Genomic DNA, 5,267 nt, shown 5'->3' with positions numbered 1-5,267 from the left:
TCCCTCTCTTTCTCTCTCTCTCTCTCTCATGCAAGATCTCTCTCTCTCTCTCTCTCTCTCTCTCTCTCTCTCTCTCTCTCTCTCTCTCTCTCTCTCTCTCTCTCTCTCCCCATTCTATTTCAATGAGAACTTGCTCATCAACGGCATAGATAGTGCACTACAAAGTATCCTACACTTTAAAACAAAGTAAATTGAGACCTACATTGTAGCAGCACCAATAATACCATCAAAACATTCACACACAACAAGCACAAGCAGCACTCTTGAGGATAAGTAGAGGTCCACACAGTCTTTGTGGACTAATTTAGCAATGAGTGTGAGTGCGTGAATGTGATGCGTGTGTGGAGAGGGAGAAGGAGAGAGAGAGAATACAGGATGTGGGTGGAGCAAATCACCACAATATGTGTGTGAGAAAGATTCCCTTATTTTTCTATCTAGTAAAGAATAAGGTGTGTACAAGTGATGGGCGGTCGAACGCCTCTGACATGTTTGGCTGGGGTAAGAGGCACACCGCCTTTACCCCAAGAATCTCCCACTTAATGGCAAATTGTTTGCCATTGTGCCAGAGTGTTTTGGCATTGTTTATCTCCTCGTTTTCTAGTGACATTTTACTCTAGCTATACAGAGGCGACTCTGTTAGTTAGGTGCTAGAGAGTTGTTTTAGCCAAGTTTTGGCTTGCACCTATGCGGATGGTCATTTTCTTGCAATCTCATTGTGTATGGTAACTATTTATGCATAACTGGTTCTTGGTTTTGGGAGAGGGTTATGCGCTTTATGTGATATTTGCCATAGTTTTGGTGATAGTTGTTTGATCAGCTGGTTTTCTTTTGCATTGTGTTGAACGTTTATGCTCTGATACCAATTGTGAATGTTCGAATGCAATGCATGTGCGGGGGGGGGGGGGGGGGGAGAGAGAGAGAGAGAGAGAGAGAGAGAGAGAGAGAGAGAGAGAGAGAGAGAGAGAGAGAGAGAGAGAGATTTTAATATCGTCTTCGGAGGTCAAATATTACCTATGGGACCAAAGCTACATGTGATGTAGTATGTGTATGGTTGATGAGTGACTCTTGATGCTCCAAAATTGTGGTGATGAGAGTCGCAATGGAGAGCCCACACTGTGGCTGGGAGAGGAAAGTGTGTAGGTCTTAGTCATTGTTGAAAAAGTGAGAGAAGCAAGTACGGATGTGACCAAAAGTTGAGCACTCTAGTAGTGTGTGGTACTCAGACTCTCGAACTTACAGTGAGCATAATGTGCATAGTCGATTTGACTCTTCTCCATTGCCCCAACGCCCTGTCTCGCATCGAAGGAAATGGGAGCTAAGTTGAATGGATGCGATAGTGTGTATCACCGACAAGGGGATAGAATCAAGCATGTAAGTGTGAATACGATTTCCTCTTTCAGCAAAGAACATGGTTTTATAGCTGGGGGCAATATGGGTGGTGTAATGTATGAAGCGTGACCCACTGGATTTCTCCCAAGCCATAATACATTGGCGTTGTAGGAAAGCTTAATTCACTTGGGAGTCAATTGAAACATCATGTAGCAAGTGTAATGCATCCCATCTCCCAAACCACTTATTTATGTCTTGCATCCATCGCGTGCTCAAGATCTTGCTTTTATGCGTCTCATGAACTTTTTTTCTTGCTTCCTATGCAATTGTAGGAAGTCGATGTGAGGGGTTGTGACGCATCTTTATCATGTACTCCACAACCCTTTCCATGGCAATTGGAAGAGATCCCAACTCAAGAAGTAGGAGCATATATGGTGTTTGTGTCTTAACTTGGAGAAAGTTTGTAAGAAAACGCTTTTGGACATTTCCAAACTCTTTCCAAGTAGACTTTGAGATGCTCCCGCCCCACACTTCAACTCCATAAAGAAGAACCAGTGTCACCAATGCATCAAAAAGGTACCTTTTGAGAAGCCAACACTTGATGTTTCCCGCTTTACACATGTTCTCAAATGCATAATATGCTCTCTTTTCCGCTTCCAAAACAACGCATAGCACGTTCATGATACTTGTGATTGGACGGAACCTCAAGGCCAAGGTACTTAAAGCTCTCAACAACTTCAAGTGTCTCATTGTTGTACACAATGCATGGCTTCTCCTTATGGTTGGTTTTCACAAGCATAACCTTTGTTTTGGATTCATTCACAATCAGCCCACTATGTAAGCAAAAGTTCTCAAGGACAACCATAAGCTTTTATGCATCTTCTAAAGTGTGTGTTAGAAGCACTACATCATCCGCATACAACAAAAGCATGATTACCGCATTGCAAATAGTGACCTCTTCAATGCCTTCTTCTTGCATAAAGTCAAGTATCATTTGTTCCAATTGATGGATGCATAGACCAAAGAGAGTTGGTGACAACGGAAATCCTTGTTTAACCCCAATAGTACTTACAAATTTTTTAAAAAAAAAAATTCTCTTCCCATGCGCAATTGACAAATCACCTTCTCATAGATTTGAAAAACCGCAAGCATAAACTCACTTGGCACTTGGAGTTCTTCCATCCTTCTCCACAAATTGTTAGTGGAATCGTATCAACGCCTTTCGTAAAGTCCACAAAACAACAATACAATCGCTTGTTGCCTTTCAACCAACTTTTTTCCATGAGAACATGAAGAGTGACAAGATGATCAATGGTGCTATGGCATCGACAAAAACCCGTTTGTCCTTTTGCACTCTTGTCATTCTCTTCAACCCAATCACTCAATTTCATCTCCATTATGCACCCAAACAACTTTGCCATAAGAGACCCAATCATTATAGTCCGGTAGTTGTTTACATTCTTTACATCCCCTCCTTTATGCAAAGGCTTAACCCAATTAGTACTCCAATCATAAGGCATACCATGTTGAAGTGCAAGGTTAAACATATCACACATACACTCATGGGTAAAATCTCCCATCCATTTGATCATTTTCGGCTTGATACCTTAAAGATCTCATGCGTTGCGAGTGGCAAACTTTTTAAGCCCACCGCAAAATTCTTAACCCACTTGCCCCTCAAGTTTCTTCAAAATCTTCCACATGCATGTGCCTTTTCTTGGACTTGAAAAGTTGTTGCTTTACTTTCCATCTTCTTCTCTTATTTTGAATCGATACCTTGTATGTATGCAAATGACTAGTTGTCTTTGTCCATAGTTGCATCAAGCTTTATCAAGGACTTTCGAGCATCTTGACATTCTTTATCAAACCACCTTTTGCGTGATCTATCTTTGTTGATACCATGGAGATGCTTTATGGCAAAGAATTTTTCGGCACAAGAACAAATAACTTTCTTGAAAGCTTCCCATTTAGTTTCCAATGGTGCATCATATTGAAGCTTTGTCATTTATAACTTTTGCTCAACCATTTCAATGTACATTGGTTCCCATTTGAAATCCATACATATTGAAATTCCTTTACATGAAAGGTCAATACATAAGGTACGATAATCGGATTTCGGGGTCCATTGGCCAAACATAAAACTCTTTATGTGATACATGATGGCTTCGGAGAGTAGCTGTTAGAAGCTGGATACACCCTACAAAAAATGACTGCTCGACAGATTATTATTTTTTGTAATTATTCATTTATTGAGAAAACCCGACATTTCACCTTTGTAAATATTGGGGCTTACAGAAGTTTCTAGATTGTATCCCAGTTTTGACATTTAGATTGAGTAGATGGTTAAATTGGAACATTAGGGTTTGAGATTGTAAGGTATTTATACCACTTTTTGACCTTAATGAAAAACCCTTTGTCATTTTAGAAAAGTGAAGTCTGTGAGTGAGCGTACTGTGTACGAGAGAGAGTGAGAGCTTCATCTTGACGCTACGCACGCACCGATGGTCGGAATCGAGTGCGGAAAAGTGGAGCGTGTTGCCCCCGATGAGAGCTACGCGCCAATACCTACATTGTGTGCGTACGGTTCGGTTTTGCGAGCTCGACCTACGAGTTTCATCTGGTGATTCGGTGAGCATACGTTATCCGTTTCCGCATTTCAGCATATCCACACGTTCGCATTGAGTAGAGCTACACATTAGGCACTTTAGTTTTTGGAAACGACGACCTGCAAATTTCAGCCAAACATCCTACGTGGATTTGCACCGGGTGTTTAGGGTTGGGATTTTGGTTCATGGACCCTAGGAAGAGCTGGGATTTTGGTTCATGGACCTTAGGAAGAGCGACCTATTGGTGTTAGTAGGGTCTCCTTCAAGTTCTGTGGCATTTCGAGACCGTTTGATGGGTATTTGGCTCTTGGAAGCATTGTAGGAAACCTCCTCTTATGCACTCCTGAATGCTGTAGTTTAGACGTTGGGTAGAGACCTCTGTAGGAATTAGTCGAGAGTCGATCGAGTGTAGATTGACATCCTATGCTTGCTTCCACGCACCTGCGGGTTGAGCTTTGTCCTTAGCTGACAAATCTTGTTAGGTGAGTTCTCGTAGTGCCGACGTCCGTCGCGGCGTAACCGCCAACATTGGCGCCGCTGTCGGGGACGAAAACCCTAGGTAGGTGACCGAGACTAGTCCTTGAGGATAGGGATTCTTTGGCTTGCCAGAGTCTCATTTTACATTTAGATAGGATCAGAGGGTGGAGGACTCTCTAGGTCTTAGAGGGAGTCTAGGGAGCGTGTGTCTGGCCTAGATCCTTCGACTTAGGTAGACTTAAGTAGTTTTAGGTATTAGTTGTGGTATAGAGAGTAGGAGTTTGAGTGGGAGAAGCGGTGAAAGGAGAGCCTGAGAGTCCGGAGAGGCCAGGAAGCAACCAAAACACCATTATCACCATTTCACATGATAAGTAGGAGTAGGGTAAGTAGGACATCATGATTTATGATCTAGAGCACTTCATGCATGTTATACTTGCTATTAGGTTCATCACGAGGTTGTAAAAGACGCAAAAGAGTGTTTGAAAGCTGAAGTGAAGTTCAAAAGTTGCTGTGAGTGTTTTTGATAGAGCTGCAGAGCATCAGGAGCATTTCTGTCAGGAAAAAAATACATTTTAAGCCAGGAGACATCCTACCCGTAGGATGTCTACAGGATGATTTGGTGAAAATTTTGAAATTTTGAGCTGACCAGTGTGTTCAAAAGGTAGGTTTTACCCTATTTTCACTTGGAAAGTGGAAATTTGACCATATCTTGACAAGATAAGGCCAGATAGACAGAAATTGAAAGACATCCTACCCAAATTGTGCCAAGGCATTATTTGAAGACCAAAACCATAGGATGACTGCATGAGCATGATCTGCATGATATATTGAGTGACTGAGAAAGGTTTCATCTCA

This window comes from Adiantum capillus-veneris, chromosome 12, assembly GCF_014529385.1.
Source record: "Adiantum capillus-veneris isolate H3 chromosome 12, ASM1452938v2, whole genome shotgun sequence".
Taxonomy (NCBI): domain Eukaryota; kingdom Viridiplantae; phylum Streptophyta; class Polypodiopsida; order Polypodiales; family Pteridaceae; genus Adiantum; species Adiantum capillus-veneris.
This window is presented reverse-complemented; position numbering follows the sequence as displayed.